Source organism: Stomoxys calcitrans, chromosome 1 (genome assembly GCF_963082655.1).
Source record: "Stomoxys calcitrans chromosome 1, idStoCalc2.1, whole genome shotgun sequence".
Classification (NCBI taxonomy): Eukaryota; Metazoa; Arthropoda; class Insecta; order Diptera; family Muscidae; genus Stomoxys; species Stomoxys calcitrans.
This window is the reverse complement of record NC_081552.1, coordinates 248,389,753-248,409,394: the sequence shown is the minus strand read 5'-3', so window position 1 is coordinate 248,409,394 and position 19,642 is coordinate 248,389,753.

The following is a 19,642-nucleotide window of genomic DNA, read 5'->3' as shown; positions in this document are numbered from 1 at the left end:
AACCGTGCTTTGCTTGAAATTTTATACAGTAAGGTCCATCAAAATTGGTTTAGAATTAGATATAGCCCCACTTTTGTATTCATGGGATAGGTGTAGGGTATTATAAAGTCGGCACTGCCCGACTTTTGCCTTTCATTACTTTTTTTTTATTATTTTTTGCTTTCTGTATTCACGCATAGTATGTGGGAGTTGATCGTACCTACAGTTTATCACTAAATTCACACATCAATAAAATTCCAAACACTTCTCTCAGACAGTTGATCACGATTTCTGTATGGCTACCTATGATGATTGCCCATATCTTTTTTTTCAATTTAATATTCATTGGCGTTTTTAAATGCACAGCCAGTGATTCAAGTTCACTCTTTTAACTGCATTTTTTTTTTTCTGTACAATAACCAAAATTTACTGTGATCAGTCAGCAGCCATTAACTTTAAGACCCATTTGCATTTTTATTGTCATAAAGATGTTGGACGACTTATCATTTCGGAATTTCGGTAACGCATATTTACACCCTGGCCATTGAGTTTTATGATCACTGTGTTATTAATAACTATATTTTCGTTAAGATATTAAAGCGTGAAACATAAAAAAAAACTCAAGAAATAAATTTTGCCATGTCAAACTGATGCGAGGTGAAATGAACGAAAAAAAGAGGGAGGTAAGGGTAGGGAGGCTCCTACCACTTTTATTTAAAATCAGCTTAAATTCAAATGCGATTTAAGTTGGTGAATTTCAACACAAGATCTCGTTTTGGGTCTGGGCGCGCTGCGAGAAAAGAACCACTGAAACAAGTTTATTTGGTTAATATGACAAATTTTGCGCCCATAAACAATGGCCATAAAAATGTAAGCCGATGATGGTGATTAAAAGGTGAAAATATGCTTGATATGCTTGACTTTGTTTCTCTGTGGTTTTTTTTTTTCGGCCAGTTGTTTGTAAAGTTTGAAAATATTTATGATTTTGCAAGTTGTAGGGGCAAGGATTAGGAGCAAAGCAGTCTTGGTTTCTGTTTCTTGGGAAAGGAGATTTAGTTTCAAATTACATGGTGATAAGGAATATGGCATTTAAAGAAATTATTATCTGCGGAAATGCGAGACATGTGAATGTTGAGAAATGGGTCACATTTTATGTCCTACACCACTTTATGGGGTTAAAAATCGTTAAGCTAACTTTATAACCTTGGTTATTTTGCTCATTGTAAAAGCGTAAAAGCTAAAAAAATCTTTCTTACTACCATCAGCAACGGAGTGTTCGTTGTCCATATTTGAAATAATGAAACAAGGTTGACCTAGACTTTGGCAAACTAAAGACAATCCTTCGGATTGCAAACGAAATGACCCCTCATCCTACGGACGTGGGTAAATATACACTCCCTATTCGCCTGTTCAACACCGCCACCCACGTCAGAGCTACAATGGCTGGTGAGAAAGGCAAAACAGACAGGAAATGAGGTTCTAAGTAGTACCAAAATTAATAAGCGGCACCAAGCCGTGGCAGAATTCTTCAACACTAACGACCTTATAACACCTAATGTAAGAAACATCGCTATCTTTGTTAATAGGATTAGGGAGGAGGTCTTGCAAATACAAAATTTGCCCATGAACATTCCACTAAGGAACAGGGGCAAACTTCTCACATACCAATGGGTGCAGTCCGATTCAAGTTTTTAAGCTCAAAGATAAGGGACCTCCTTTTTATAACCGAGTCCGAACGGCATGCTGCAGTGCTACACCTCTTTTGAAGAGAAGTTTTATATGGCATAGTACCTCACAAATGTTGCCAGCATTAGGAGGGGAAAACCACCGGTGAAAATTTTTTCTGATGGTCTCGCCGGGATTCGAAACCACGCGTTCAGCGTCATAGGCGGACATGTTAACCTCTGCGATACGATGGCCTTAGATGTGGCAATATGTTCAAAAAATATAGTCGATGAGGTTCTGCACTGGAGGGTCTCCATGGAGCACTCCTTCTCGGACAATAGCACAGTGGGATATAATCGAAAAAAATAACAAGTAAAAAGGTATTAAGTTTGGCCGGGCCAAACTTTGGATACCCACCACTTCGGGTATATGTGTAAACCCGTAAAATTGCATACCTTATGTCCCATAGCAGTTATGTCGAAATATGTTCCGATTAAAACCAAATTCTCATAAGTACGGCTATATCTAAAAATAAACCGATCTGAACCATATACGACACGGATGGCGAAAATCCTAACATAAGTCACTGTGTCAAATTTCAGTGAAATCGGATTATAAATGCGCTTTTATGGGGCGAAGCCTTTAAATTGAGATATCGGTCTACATGGCAGCTATATCCAAATCTGGACCGATTTGGGCCAAGTTGCGGAATACTGTCGAAGAGCCTAACACGACTCACTATCCCACATTTTAGCGAAATCGGACAATAAATGCGCCTTTTAAGGGCTCAAAACCTTAAATAGAGAGATTGGTCTATATGGCAGCTATATCCAAATCTGGACCGATCTGAGCCAAATTGAAGAAGAATGTCGAAGGGCTCAACACAACTTACTGTCTCAAATTTCGGCGACATCGGACAATAAATGTGCCTTTTATGGGCTCAACACCTTAAATCGAGAGATCAGTCTATATGGCAGCTATATCCAAAACTGGACCGATCTGGGCTAAATTGAAGAAGGATGTCGAAGGGCCTAGCACAACTTACTGTCCCAAATTAAGGCGAAATCGGACAGTACTTGCGCCTTTTATGGGCCCAAAACCTTATATCGAGAGATCGAACTATATGGCAGCTATATCCAAATCTGGACCGATCTGAGCCCAATTGAAGAAGAATGTCGAGGAGCCTAACTAAACTCACTGTCCCAAATTTCGGCGACATCGGGTAATAAATGCGCCTTTGATGACCCCAAAACCGAAAACCGAGATTTCGGTCTATATGGCAGCCATATCCAAATCTGGACCGATCTGTAACATATTGCGGAAGTATATCAAGGGGCTTAAATGTGCCAAATTTCGGCGAAATCGGACAATAAATGGTCACATTTATTGTCCGATTTCGCCGAAATTTTTATGGGCACAAAACCTTAAATCAAGAAATCGGTCTATATGGTAGCCATATCCAAATCCGAACCGATCTGAGCCAAATTGAAGAAGAATGTCGAGAGGCTTAACTTAACTCACTGTCCCAAATTTCAGCAAAACCGGATAACAAATGTGGCTTTATGGACCTAAGACGCTAAATCGAGAGATCGGTCTATATGGCAGCTATATCCAAATTTAGACCGATCTGGATCAAATTGACGAAGGATGTCGAAGGGCCTAATACGACTCACTGTCTCAAATTTCGGTGACATCGGACAATAAATGTGCCTTTTATGGGCACAAAACCTTAAATCGAGAGATCGGTCTATATGGCAGCTATATCCAATTCTGGACCGATCCTGACCAAATTGAAGAGGGATACCGAAGGGCCTAACACAACTCACTGTTTCAAATTTCAGCAAAATCGGATAATAAATATGTCTTTTATGGGCCTAAGACCCTAAATCGCCGGATCGCTTTATATGACAGCTATATCGAAATCTGAACCGATCTGGGCCAAATTGAAGAAGAATATCGAAAGGCCTAACACAACTCACTGTCCCAAATTTCAGCAAAATCGGATAATATATGTGACTTTTATGGGCCTAAGACCCTAAATCGGCGGATTGGTCTATATGGGGGTTATATCAAGATATAGTCCGATATAGCCCATCTTCGAACTTAACCTACTTATGGACAAACAAAAAGAATCCGTGCAAAGTTTCAGCTCAATATCTCTAGCGTGACTGTAGCGTGATTTCAACAGACAGTCGGACGGACATGGCTAGACCGTCTTAGATTTTTACGCTGATCATGAATATATATAATTTATAGGGTCGAAAATGGATATTTCGATGTGTTGGAAACGGATGAATATACCCCGCTCCTTTGGTGGTGGATATAAAAAGGAGACCCCTTATCATTGAGTTGAAGACTTTAAAATACTGCTCTCATTGATACTCGAATGGGAAAGGTATCCCCTGTTCCTTAGGGCCGAAAGGGCTTGGCAGATGGCATATGCCTGGGTTGAACCCAGCAGTCTCAATGTCAACCCAGAGAAGACTGTAATATGCCTGTTAAAGAGGAAGACGAAGTTGCACCGATTTGAAGCACCACGTTAAAGGCTTGTGCGCATGCTGCACTGTTGAACAATCGGTGAGACGGCGAAAATCTTATGGGGAGATCAGAAACGTGAGAAAACGAGGCTATTTCTGAAAGGAAGTAAGAAGGAGTTCTTCCTAACGGAACACATAAGACTACGGGCTCACTGCAAAAGCATGCGGCAATAACTTGTGTAGGTCATGTGGCGAAGATTATGAGACATTACAGCACTTCCTACATCATTGCCCGGCTTTCGCGGCTAACAGACACCGCCACTCAGGTGGGGATACAATACCAGACATGAACCATCTTAGGGGTGTAGCATGGAAAACTATAAGGGATTTTGTAGGCAGCATGGAATTCTGATTTCGATTTGCTTTTTCGAGTTTACTTTCTAGTATTTAGAGCGCACAACCATCCATTTAATGGGTAAGGTGTATATCCATAGTGGCAAGGAGCGATTAAACATCCGCAACTTCTTTTCAACCCAACACACCCCATAATACTTCAGCTCCATACATGAATACCTAAAACTCAAAAAAAAAAAACACTTTAATTAACTTTAACAAAAACCTACCTCAATACGAATTGAGTTGGCGCATCACAAACTGTTATTATTTTGCAAATGAGTAGCCATTTACCGCGATAACCTATTGCAGCAACTGTCATTAACAGTCCATGCATGTTTCATTAAAACATTTGCCACCATTTGTAACCTGACCTTTTTTTTCGCAATGTTCTCGAATGTAATTTGCTAATTTGAAACAGAAAAAAGTTTTCATATCGATTTCGTGATGTCGTTGCTGATTTCAAAATTGATTGCTGCGGGGAGGTGGTGGTAATTAGCAACTTTATGTTGGCAACATCATTGATATGCATATGTGTGTGTGTGTGTGCCGGTGTGTGTGTGCGCGAGTGTTGTGTGCGCTAGTGTTTGTGTTTCAAATTCAGATATGCTATCGAGCAATTTTGAATTAAAAAGTTTTGTTTGAAAAAATTAACAGTCGAATGACATTTTAATGCACACCAACACACATACACATATGCAAATGCATTCAAAATAGACACATTTGTATGTATTGCTACAATTGGAGAAAAATTGACTAAAAATAACGCTAGGGGTTTACCGTCAAACTTTTAAGCTAAATAGAGGGGGTATTAATCCAACTTGGATTTTGTATAATCAATAAATTCTAACATAACCGATGCAATTTTGAGCTCAGGCTGCTACTGAGAAAAATTTTTTTTTTCGCGGTGGCTTTCCCCTCCAAATGCTGGCGACATTTGTGAACAAATAAAAAGGCATTAAGTTCGGCCGGGACGAACTTTGGATACCCAGCACCTCGGGTATATATGAAAACCCCCTTTCGTCACAATCCGGTGAAAATTGGATAAATTATGCACGCAAATTCGGCACTGATTAGACAGTGGTCTAATAAATATGGTGGTCTGTTGAATGATGTATTTCCAATTTCAACCAAATCGGGTAATAAATGCAGCTTTTATGAGCTTCAGACTCTTAATCGGCATAAGGGTCTATATGACAGCTATATCCAAATACAGTCCGATTTGAACCATATTTGGGTCAGATGGCGGGAGGCTTAAAATAACCCACTCTTTCGAATTTCTGCGAAATCGGGTAATACATAAAGCTTTTATGGGCATTAGAACCTTTATCAGCAGATCGGTCTATATGGCAGCTATATCTAAATATAGGACGATCTAAACCATATTTGGGTCCTATGTTGGGAGCCGTAAAACCATGCACTGTTTCAAATTTTAGCAAAATCGTTTAAAAAATAAAGCTTTTATGGGCTTCAGACCCTTTATCGGGAGATCGGTCTATATGGCAGCTATATCTAAATATAGTCCGATCTGAACCATATTTGGGTCAGATATCGGGAAGCTTAAAATAACCCACTGTTGCAAATTTAATCGAAATGGGTTAAAAAATAAAGATTTTATGGGCTTCAGACCCTTTATCGGGAGATCGGTCTATATGGCAGCTATATCTAAATATAGTCCGATCTGAACCATATTTGGGTCAGATATCGGGAAGCTTAAAATAACCCACTGTTGCAAATTTAATCGAAATGGGTTAAAAAAATAAAGCTTTTATAGGCTTCAGACCCTTTATCGGGAGATCGGTCTATATGGCAGCTATATCTAAATATAGTCCGACCTGAACCGTATTTAGGTCAGAAGTTGGGAGGCTTAAATTAACTCACTGTTGCAAATTTAATCGAAATGGGTTAAAAAATAAAGATTTTGTGGCCTTCAGACCCTTTATCGGCAGATCGGTCTATATGGCAGCTATATCTAAATATGGTCCCATCTGAGCTATATCTGGGTCAGATGTTGGTAGGCCCAAAACTACTCACCGTTTCAAATTTCATCGAAATAGGGTAATAAATAATACTTTTATTTATACTTAGAATAACCCACTGCTTCAAATTTCATCGAATTTGGGTAACAATTAGAGCTTTTATGGGCTTCAGACCCCTTATCGGCAGATCGGTATATATGGCAGCTATTTGTAAATATAGACCGATCTGAAACATATTTAGGTCCTATATTGGGAGGCCTTAAAGTACTCTCCGTTTTAAGTTTCTTAGAAATCGGTTATAAAATAAACCTTTTTTGGGCTTCAGACCCTTTATCTATATCTAAATATAGTCCCATCTGAACCATATTTGGGTCAGATGTTGGGAGGCCTTAAACTATTCACTGTTTCAAATTTCAGCAAAATCGGATGAAAAATTAAGATTTTATGGGCATTAGACCCTTTATCGGCAGATCGGTCTATATAGCAACTATATCCAAATTGGGTCCGATTTGACCCGTTCAAGAACTTGACCAGCGTGCATCAAAAGGACATATCTGTGCTAAATTTCAGCTCAATATCTCAATTTTTGAAGGCTCTAGAGTGATTACAACAGACGGACGGACAGATGGACAGACACACGGACATCGTTAAATCGTCTTAGAATTTTACGACGATCCGAAATATATATACTTTGTGGTGGTGGTATAAAAATGGTATGGCAGCCATGTAGAAACTTCTTCCAAAAGAGGTCTGGCACCGCGCCATTCGGACTCGGCCCCTTATCGTTGAGCTTAAACTTGAATCGTACAGCACTCATTGATATGTGAGAAATTTGCCCCTGTTTCTAATGGAACATTCGTGGACAAATTAGCATTTTACTGAGACACATGGTTCTGTAGAAGAGAACAATATGGGCTCCCAAGGCTCTTATCTCTCCATCACTTTTCGACTTATCTGAATCAGAAGTTGGTAGCTAACAAACCATCCTAGTGTTTAATCTCAGTAAGTATTCTTGTTCATCCACTTCCCAGAATCTCGTTACTTAATAATTTCACGCCAAATCACGTTTCACCAATCACAACTGCGCCAAGTATGGTTCAAATCGGTCCATAACTTGATATAGCTGCCATATAAACCGATCTTGGGTCTTGACTTCTTGGGGCGCTAGAGGGCGCAATTCTTATCCGATTGGAATGAAATTTTGCACGACGTATTTTGTTACGACTTCCAACAATTGTGCCAAGTATGGTTCAAATCGTATCATATTCTGATAAAGCTGCCATATAAACCGATCTTGGGTCTTGACTTCTTGAGCCTCTAGAGGACGCAATTCTCATCCGGTTGAAATGAAATTTTGCACGACGTGTTTTGCTGTGACTTCCAACAACTATGGCAATTACGGTTCAAATCGGTTCATAACCTGATATAGCTGCCATATAAATCGATCTTGGGTATTGACTTCTTGAGCCCCTAGAGGGCGCAATTTTTATCCGATTGGAATGAAATTTTGCACGACGTGTTTTGCTAGAGGGCGCAATTCGTTTCCGTTGGGAATGAAATTTTGCACGACTTGTTTTGCTATGACTTCCAACAACTATGACAAGTACGGTTCAAATTGGTTCATAACCCGATATAGCTGCCATATAAATCGATCTTGGGTCTTGACTTCTTGAGCCTTTAGAGGGCGCAATTCTTATCCAATTGGAATGAAATTTTGCATGACGTGTTTTGCTATGACTTCCAACAACTGTGCTAAATAAGGTTCAAATCGGTCAATAACCTGATATAGCTGCCATATAAACCGATCTGGGATCTTGACTCCTTGAGCCTCTAGAGGTCGCAATTATTACCGGATTTGCCTGAAATTTTGTACGGCGGATCCTCTCATGACCATCAACATACGTGTTTATAATGATCTGAATCGGTCTATTGCCTGATACAGCTCCCATATAGATCGATCTCTCTATTTTACTTCTTGTACCCCCAAAGGGCGCATTTCTTATTCGAATTGGCTGACATTTTACACAGGTCTCCAACATATAATTTAATTGTGGTCCGAACCGGACCATATCTTTATATCGCTCTAAAAGCAGAGCAAATCTTTTCTTTTATCCTTTTTTTGCCCAAGAAGAGATGCCGGGAAAAGAACTCGACCAATGCAATCTATGGTGGAGGGTATATAAGATTCGACCCGCGTTTAACGCTTTCTTGCATTTTTTTTTTTAATTTTTAGCTTTGCCTTTAATACCTCTATGCCTTTTTCTAAGTGTACATGATTACGCTTACAGCAATTACCACTCATTGAAATCGACGACATCACGTATGTTTTGTGTTAATTTTACAAACAAATTTAATTGCAATTATTGTCGAGCACTATGTATGCAGTGGCAATTGCTGCAGTTGTGTTACTGGTGTTGATACTGTCGACGACATGCAATAATGTCATTTGCCTTAAATGGCAATGCAATGATGCACCTTCCACACAAACACTCACCCCTCTTTAAATTTCAATAACGTCCAATGTAAGGTGGCAGACTGTTAATGGGTTTCGCCATATGCCTGTATATGTGAGTGGGGAGTCATAGTGTGAGACATGTGCATCACATTGTAATCGATACGGTTGCAACAGATTTAGATGTTAGATGCGATTTGATAGATACACTTAAATGTCTCTCACAAGTGTGGACTATGTAAATTAAGACAATTATGCATTTTAATATGAGTGAGTTGGTTTTTCGGATGAAGTAATCGCTAAGGTGAGTCATATGATTTGATAGTGGGTTGTGAGAGAAAAGTTTTTAATTGGCAATAGTTGGCTGGGGGACTTATAGATAGGCATGCAGAAGAAATGTGGCCATACCACTACGTGGATGCTATATCTAATTCTGATTTTGATGGATTTCGGCACAGGTTTTCATATGAATATTAAAACACATCGTTCAAAATTTCAGACAATTCTATGCAAGTCATTAAATCGAGATATCGGTCGTCGTGGCAGCTATATTCAAAACTGGACCGATCTGAGCCAAAATGAAGAAGGACGTCGAAGAGCCAAACTAAACTCACTATCTCAAATTTCAGCGACATCGGACAATAAATGCGCATATTATGGCCCCAAAACCTAAAACCGAAAGATCGGTCTATATGGCAGCTATATCCAAATCTGGACCGATCTGGGCCAAATTGACGAAGGATGTCGAAGGGCCTAAGACAACTCACTGTCCCAAATTTCAGCAAAATCGGATAATAAATGTGGCTTTTATTGGCCTAAGACCCTAAAACGAAGGATCGGTCTATATGGTAGCTATATCCAAATCTAGACCGATCTGGTCCAAATTGAAGAAGAATGACGAAGGTTCTAACACAACTCACTGTCCAAAAACTCAGCAAAATCGGAAAATAAAAGTAGCGTTTATGGACCTAAGACCCTAAATCGGAGGATCGGTCTATTTGGCAGCTATATCCAAATCTGAACCGATCTGGGCCAAACTAACGAAGGATGTCGAAGGGCCTAACACAACTCACTGTCCCGAATTTCAGTAAAATCGGATAATAAATGTGGCTTTTATGGGCCTAAGACCCTTAATCGGAGGATCGGTCTATATGGGGGCTATATCAAGATATAGTCCGATATAGGCCATCTTCGAACTTATCTTGCTTATGGACAAGAAAAGAATCTGTTCAAAGTTTCAGCTCAATATCTCTATTTATAAAGACTGATTATATCGGAGTTATATGTAAACCGATCTCGCGATTTGAAATTTCGAACCCCTAGAAGCCGCAATTTTCACGAGATTTTACTGAAAATATGCACGTGGTGTTCTGTTACGGCTTCCAACAATCATACCTCGTATGGTTCAAATCGGTCTAAAACGTTATAAGCCACCATATAAAATGATCTCCGGATTTGAAGTCTTGAGCCCGGAGATCGGTTTATCAGGTCACAGACCGATTTGGACTATACTTGGTATGATTGTCGGAAGCCGTAACAGAACACCATGTGCATAGTTTCAGTCAAATCTCATGAAAATTGCGACTTCTAGGGGTTCAAGATATCAAATCGGGAGATCGGTTTAGATATAGCTCCGATCTCCCGATTTGAAATCTTGAACCCCTAGAAGTCGCAATTTTTTATGAGATTTGACAAAAATTGTGGCTTCCATGGGTTCAAGTAGTCAAATCGGGAGATCGGTTTATATGGGAGATATATCAGGTTCTTAACCTACTTGAACTGTACTTAGCACAGTTGTTGGAAGTCATACCAGAACACTATTTGCACAATTTCAGACAAATCGGACAAAAATTGTGGTTTCCATGAGCTCAAGAAGTCAAATCGGGAGATCGGTTTATGTGGGAGCTATATCAGGTTATACACCGATTTGGACCGTCCAGCTAAATCGGACAAAAATTGCGGCTTCCAGGGGCTCAAGAGGACAAATCGGGAGATTGGTTTATATGGGAGCTATATCCAAATCTGAACCGATATGGCCCATTTGCAATCCCCAACTAAGTTGGACTGAATTGAATGTAGGTGGTACTTGTAGTTAAGGTTCCTGTCCAAGATATACCACATCGGTATAATCAGTCACGAATATATGCCATTTCCAATATATGTCAGATATGTATGTGAAAAAATAGAGTTGCCACATTGAAACTCCAGAGGGCTTTGAGTTCAAGGCACTATTTCTTAAGTTAGGGAATTTTGGGGACAATTTACTTCACTTTAGGGGACACTATTGACAGACATTTTTAATTACCAAGTAGGGCAAATATATCCTAATAGTTGAAGACTGAAGGCTGTATTAGATTGGGGATAGAAAATTTGTGCATGAGCATTGCTTTAAAGGGCAGGAGGATTTTTTTTTCATATCTTTGAATGCTGCTCGATTTCAAGTTTGGCTATGGAATAGTTTAGTTCCTCAAAGGATAACTTTATTTAATTTAATCTTTAATGTGTACTGTTTTGGGCAGATATATCAAAAAGATTTACTCATTTTGAGACTTTTGTGAATCATGGATTTTTTTTCGGGATTGTTTCTTCGAGTGCGTTAGTTTGGGGACATTTTCCTTTGTTTGGCAATGTTTCACAAAATCACTTTTTGACAACATTTATCATTAAATTGTATTACTTGTAGTACACATATCATAAATATTTTCTAATTTGGAGAAATGTCCAAATATTGGACTATTTGGAGTATATTTGTCTAAGATAGTGTTAGTTTGGGGACATTTTACTTTAAAGGCACTATTGGGGGGATATTTTTCCAAAGGTAGACTAATATTTTGTGTTAACATTTTGGGACATTTTTTTCTATAAAATTGAGTATAGAATTTGACTACTTGGAACTGTTTCGATTCGCCAATATATTTGGTTTCCGCAGTGGACCATTTTGGGGACAGACAGTTGTTGACAATTTTGGGGACATGCAGTCGTTGACTGTTTTGGAGACAGACTTTGTTAAGATGGATTAAAGTAGCGATATTTATCTTTAAAGCAAACTTTTTGGGGACATTTTCTCTACATGCGCATTATCTTTGGGAAATATTTACTTAGAGTTTACTATTTTGAGGACATTTATTATTAAAGTTTAATACTTTGAGGACATTTATCATGAAAATAATAAGTTGCAAAGTCTTTGCTTCTAAAAGTTAGTTTGGATTATTGTGAGAATGTTTCTCAATGAGAATATGAACAATATTTATGAAAATTTAAGATAAAACTTCCCCCTAAGAGGAGTGGTTTTGCAGCATGCTAACTCTACTCCTCTATGAAATGGAGATCACTTTTCAAGAAGCTAAAAACGAAAAGCCTCCTTAACATTAGGCAATAGTTCGTTTGTTAAATAACATAGAACTAGACTACAATTTTTTGGCAGCCCTCACCATATATCACAATATTTCTGTTTTCTCAACATCAAAACAAAACAAAAGTTTGTCCTACATTTTAGACATTTACGTTATCTTAAAACAGACACAAAATTAATAAAAACTCACAGTTCACTGCTCCAATTAAATGGTAAAAATTAATCCACGCGCCAGTTATTCATTTATAGCACCATATAAGCATTTCTTTGTAACATAAAGTGTCTTCAGATAAGACTTTTGATGACACATACGACACAAATAAGTCACTCAAAACTGACATTCACACAGAAGATTGAATTTCAAAGCGAGACCAGCAAAAGGTTTATCTGCAACATCTTTGTTGGTGGGACTAAAACACTTCAAATCATCTTCATATAGCCATAATGGCAAAAAAAGCTATGAAATTACAAAATTGCAAAAAAAGTCGCGTTTAATTAAAACTCATATTCATCAAATGCAAAAAAACAAAAAAAAACGAACTGGCAACTATCAACAAAAAATGTATACAAAGATGCCAGCTACATCTTTGTCCTAACTTCAACATGGCATGGTTGGTTGGTTGTCTTTGCTAGTTTTTTGTTGTGGCATTTTGTCTTTGGCATGAAGTTTATTGCTTGCAAACTATGCGATAATAAAGTTTTTAAATTGAGATCAAATGTGCACAATTTTAAAGTGTTTTCTGCTTTGTGCAATTTTTGTGTGTGTGTTGCCTTTATGTTATCACCATTTTCTAATCAAGCTCAAACAAAGAGTTCTATGTGATTATTTTAGAACAAAGGATAAAAAGTCAATTTCTAACACACACCATGGGGAGAAGGAGAAAAGTATTTCCATAAAAGTCTTGCAATCATTGATGACAGGACAAAGTTGCAGGGACTTGTTCATATGATTATTTTATTCAGCTTATGTATAATGAAATGTGTGATTAGCTAAGTGGCATAATGCACAGTGGGATATGAGTTTTTGAAAACTTTGAACTTAATTGTTAATGAAAATCAAAATAACAAAACCTTCATAAAACGTTCGCTTGCTTTGTGAAGTTATGTCTCTAAAATATAGGTTTAGAAGGCAGTGCATAGAAAATTTCCCATAAAAAGTCTACTTTAAAAAAATGCCAAACTATTCCAGTTTAAAAAATAATGTCCCCAAAGAAAAAATATAAGACATACATGTCCTCAAAATAGTCCATATTTTAGAGAAATGTCCTCAAAGTAATCAAAATTAAGAAAAAAATTCTCCAAACTAAATCTATTTCATCTTCAGAAAAAAAAGAAAACACATAGAAATAAGCGCATGTCCTCAAAATAGATCATATTTGAAAAGAATGTCCTCAAACAAAGCCAAGCTAGTAAAACTAAACAGGGATTGCACATTTTCGTCAAAATCCGGTGAAAAATGCATACCTTATGCCCCAGAGCAGCTATATCGACATAAGCTTCAATTTGGACCAAATACTAATAAGTTAAATAATGTCCCCAAAGAAAAAATATAAGACATGCAAGTCCTCAAAATAGTCCATATTTTAGAGAAATGTACTCAAAGTAAACCAATTTAAGAAAAACATTCTCAAATTAAATCTATTTCATCTTCAGAAAAAAAAAAGAAAACACCTAGAAATAAACGCATGTGCTCAAAATAGACATATTTTAGAGGAATGTCCTCAATCTAAGCCAAGCTAGCAAATCTAAACTAAACAGGGATTGCACATTTTCGTCAAATCCGGTGAAAAATGCATACCTTATGCCCCATATCAGCTATATCGACATATGCTTCAATTTGGACCAAATACTAATAAGTTAAATAATGTCCCCAAAGAAAAAATATAAGACATGCATGTCCTCAAAATAGTCCATATTTTAGAGAAATGTCCCCAAAGTAAACCAATTAAAAAAAAAAAATTCTCAAATTAAATCTATTTCATCTTCAGAAAAAAAAGAAAACACATAGAAATAAACGCATGTCCTCAAAATAGATCATATTTTAAAAGAATGTCCTCAAACTAAGCCAAGCTAGAAAAACTAAACAGGGACTGCACGTTTTCGTCAAAATCCGGTGAAAAATGCATACCATATGCCCCATGTCAGCTATATCGACATATGCTTCAATTTGGACCAAATACTAATAAGTTAAATAATGTCCCCAAAGAAAAAATATAAGACATGCATGTCCTCAAAATAGTCCATATTTTAGAGAAATTTCCTCAAAGTAAACCAATTTAAGAAAAAAATTCTCCAAATTAAATCTATTTCATCTTCAGAAAAAAAAAGAAAACACCTAGAAATAAGCGCATGTCCTCAAAATAGATCATATTTTAAAAGAATGTCCTCAAACTAAGCCAAGCTAGAAAAACTAAACAGGGACTGCACGTTTTCGTCAAAATCCGGTGAAAAATGCATAACATATGCCCCATATCAGCTATATCGACATATGCTCCAATTTGGACCAAAGACATTATTCAATTGTGTATAACAAAATTTTGATCTTATTAGTAGGTACATCTAAAAAAAATCCGATTTGAACCGTATATGACACAGATGTCGAAAAGCCTAAAATAAGTCACTGTGTCAAATTTCATAAAATCGGATTATAAATGCGCCTTTTATGGGCCCATTACCTTGAATCGAGAGATCGGTCCATATGACAGCTATTTCCAAATCTTGACCGATCTGAGCCAAATTAAAGAAAGATGTCGAGGGGCCTAACACAGCTTACTGTAACAAATTTCAGCAAAATCGGCTTTTATGAGCCTAAAACCCCAAATCGGCGGATCAAGTATATATGTAAACCCCCTTTTGTCGCAATCCGGTAAAAATTGGATTACTTATGCACCCAAATTCGGCAAGAACATTGAGTGGTCTAATAACTATAAGGCACTGTTCATTTTTTTAGAACAAAATATTCGTCTTTTTGACAGCTATATATACAAATATAAATTGATCAGAACCGTTTAGAACACGGATAACGAAAAGCCTAACATAAGTCACTGCGTTTAATTTCAACAAAATCGGTTAATAAGTGCTCTTTTTATAGGGCCAAGACTTTAAATCGAGTGATCGTTCTATATGGCACCTATAATCAAATTTGTACCACTGGGTACTTGAACCCAAATTTTAATACCATTTTTGTTTTCCGGTCTCAAATACCTTTCATTTGATAAACTTATTGTGCCCATCGAACCACTTTCGGAAATGGGTGGCGTTTTTCGGTAAAGGGGAGGGTCCGCCTCCACCCGATATCTAAAAATTATATAGCCTACAAACGTACACAATCTATGAAAATTTTAAGAAAGTCGTTTCAGCCATATAGTCATAATGGGTCTAATGGCATTTTGGAGGGATGGCATGACCCCATATACTTTGATCTGATTTTTTATGCCAGATTCGAAATCTACTCCCAAATACCTTTCATTTGAACCCCATATCCAATATGCCTGTTTGGGATAGATTTGGGGCTGGCGCGGCCCGATGGGTACTTAGACTCAAATTTTAATACCATATTCGTATTCTTCTCTCCAATACCTTTCATTTGATACCTATATTGTCCCGATCGGCCTACTTTTGATTTTGGGTTGTGTTTTTGGCATAAGGGGAGGGTCCGTCCCCCTTCCGATAACGAAAAATTATATAGCCTATGTCTCCTTCCAGACCAACTCGAAAATTTCGAGAAAATAGGTTCTGCAATTTTTCAGTCTATACGGAACAAAAAAAAACGGAGTCCCATTTATCCGTGATTGGCTAATGTGCCTAATATGGGCGTTTTTGTAGGGGTGGGGTGACCCCCTACACTTCGACATGAATGTGTATGCCAGATTCGTTATCTACTCTCGCATACTTTTCATTTGATACCCATATTAGCATTATCGGTCCAATTTTGATTTTGGTTGGTGTTTTTGGGGTAAGGGGGAGGGTCCGCCCCCTTCCGTTATCAATTAATTATAAAGCCTATTCCTACTTTCTGACCATATTCATAATCTACACCCGAATTCTTTCCATTTGAGTCCCATATTGTCATGATCGTCAAATAAACCTATTTTAAGGGTTTTTTGGGGCTGGGGCGGTCCCCCAGGTACATGGACCCAATTTTTATTATGAAATTCGTACTCTACCCTTGAATACCTTTCATTTGAATCCCATATTGTCCCGATCGGTCCACTTTTATTTTTGGGTAGTACTTATGGGGTAAGGGGGAGGGTCCGCCCCCCCTCCCCATATCAAAAAATTATATAGCCTTTGTTTTCGTCCAGACCAACCTACACAATCTGTGACATTTTCAAGGTAATCGGTTCAGCCGTTTCAGCCGGAACAAACAAACACAAATTGAATTTTATATATAAGAAGATTTATCTTGCTGTGTAGGAACAAACAAAAAAAAACAACAATTAAAAAATAAATTAAAAGAATAAGACCAATAAGACATGCTTGTCCTCAAAATAGGCCAAGTTTAGAGAAAAGTGCTCAATGTAAAGCAATTTAAAAAAATTTCCCCAAACTAAACCAATTAACAACCATATGTCCCCAAAATAGTCCACATTTAATATGAATGTCCCCAAAATAGTCCACCTTTTATATGAATGTCCCCAAAGTTGGCCACATTTGCAAAGGCACAACGACTTTTTTACCTCCACCAACCCATTGTGCCTTCATTGCCTTTAATGTGAGCAAATAAAGTGAACATGTGTTTACCACATTTGAATTAAATTATAAAATAAAACACATGGCAAAAAGGAAAAAAAAAACAAGTAAGAGCGTGCTAAGTGCGGCCGGGCCGAACCTTATATACCCTACACCATGGATAGCATTTGTCGAGTTCTTTGCGCGGTATCTCTTTTTAGACAAATAGAGAATAATGAATAAGCATTGTTATGCTATTGGAGCTATATCAAGTTATAGTCCGATTCGGACCATTAATGAATTCGAATGCAGAACATTGTAGAAGTCTTTGTGTAATATTCCAGTCCATTCGGATAAGAATTGCGCCTTGTGGGGGCTGAGGAAGCAAAATCGGGAGATCGGTTTATATGGGAGCTGTATCAAGTTATAGATAGATTCTGACCATATTGGACACATATGTTAAAGGTCATGGAAGAAGCCTTTGTAGAAAATTTCTGCTAAATCGGATGAGAATTGCGCCCTCTAGAGGATCAAAAAGTCAATATCCCAAATCGGTTTATATGGCAGCTATATCAGGTTATGTCCCTATTTGCGCCATACTTAGCACAGTTATTGGAAGTCATAACAAAAACCCCTCATTCAAAATTTCAACCCAATTGGATGATAACTGCGCCCTCTAGCGGCTCAAGATATCAAGATCCAAGATCGGTTTATATGGCAACTATAACAGGTTATGAACCGATTTGAACCATATTTAGCACAGTTGTTGGAAGATAACAGAATATCTCATGCAAAATTTCAGCCAAATGGGATTAGAACTGCGCCCTCTAGCGGCTCAAGATATCAAGATCCAAGATCGGTTTATATGGCAACTATACCAGGTTATGAACCGAGTTGACCCATACTTGGCACAGTTGTTGGAAGTCATAACAGAATATCTCATGCAAAATTTCAGCCAAATGGGATGAGAACTGCGCCCTCTAGAGGCTCAAGAAGGTAAGACCCAAGTTTGGTTTATATGGCAACTATACCAGGTTATGAACCGATTTGAACCATACTTAGCACATTTGTTGGAAGTGATGCCAAAACACCACACATCGGACTAGAATTGCGCCCTCTAGAGGCTCAAGAAGGTAAGACCCAAGTTCGGTTTATATGGCAACTATACCAGGTTATGAAAACACCACACATCGGACTAGAATTGCGCCCTCTAGAGGCTCAAGAAGGTAAGACACAAGTTCGGTTTATATGGCATCTATATCGAGACATGGACTGATTTGGCCCATTTACAATCTCAATCGACCTACACCAATAAAAAATATAGTGAACATTTCAAGCGTCTAGCTTTACTCCTTCGAAAGTTAGCGTGGTTTCGACAGACAGACGGACGGACAGACATGGCTAGATCGATCTTAAAATTTCATGACGATCAAGAATATATTGGTTTGCCCAAAAAGTAATTGCGGATTTTTCATATAGTCGGCGTTGACAAATTTTTTCACAGCTTGTGACTCTGTAATTGCATTCTTTCTTCTGTCAGCTATCAGCTGTTACTTTTAGCTTGCTTTAGAAAAAAAGTGTAAAAAAGTATATTTGATTAAAGTTCATTCTAAGTTTTATTAAAAATGCATTTACTTTCGTTTAAAAAATCCGCAATTACTTTTTGGGCAACCCTATATAAATTATGGGGTCTTAGCGAGGTGTTGCAAACAGAATGACGAAATTAGTATACCTCCATCCTATGGTGGAGGGTATAAAAACAAAATAAACAAAACCAAAAGAATACAATGAAGAATTTTTTGCACACATTTTTTAGCTTTCATGTGTGGATTTTTCGAAATTTGGGTTCGGTCGCGTGTGACTGAGTGACTGAGTCTAATGCCACAATTCCTGGAAAACTGTCACCTGTGCCATATTTTTTTTTTTTTTTTAAATTTTTATTTTGTTTCATTTCGTATTTATCTTGGCTTTGTTTTGTGGCATTAATAAAGTTATTATGTCTGGTGTATACACATTGCCCCACCCTCCTCTACCATGTACTGAACTTTGGCAACACTTTGTAATCAGCACATCATTATGATCATCGTACGATTCACTTGTGGCAAAATGTGGATGGTTGTGGGGTAAACATTTATAAGGAACGAGAAAACAGTGTTTTGCGAATATTAGGGGAAAAAGGATCATTTTTGTTCAACACAAAATTTAGGATTCGGTAGTATAGCTCAAAATCAAGAATTAACAAATATGGACTTTAAGGAGGTTCAAACTTGTATGAATCGAAAATCAAATTATCTCAGTTTCATGAAGTTTTCTTATAAAAACAAAATTTGTATAAACACGAGTGAAACACTTTGTCTACATAGTTACTCCGGTGCTAGTCTCTCAGCCACAATCCACATAGACGACAAAAAACAATTTTTTTTTGCCCATGACCATTCCACTAAGGAACATGGGCAAACTTCTCACCTATCAATGAGTGCAGTCCGATTCAAGTTTAAGCTCAATGATAAGGGGCCTCCTTTTTAAAGCCGAGTCCGAACGGCGTGCCGCAGTGCGACACCTCTTTGGAGAGAAGTTTTACATGGCATTGTACCTCACAAATGTTGCCAGCATTAGGAGGGGAAAGCCACCGCTGAAAATTTTTTCTGATGGTCTCGCCAGGATTCGAACCCTG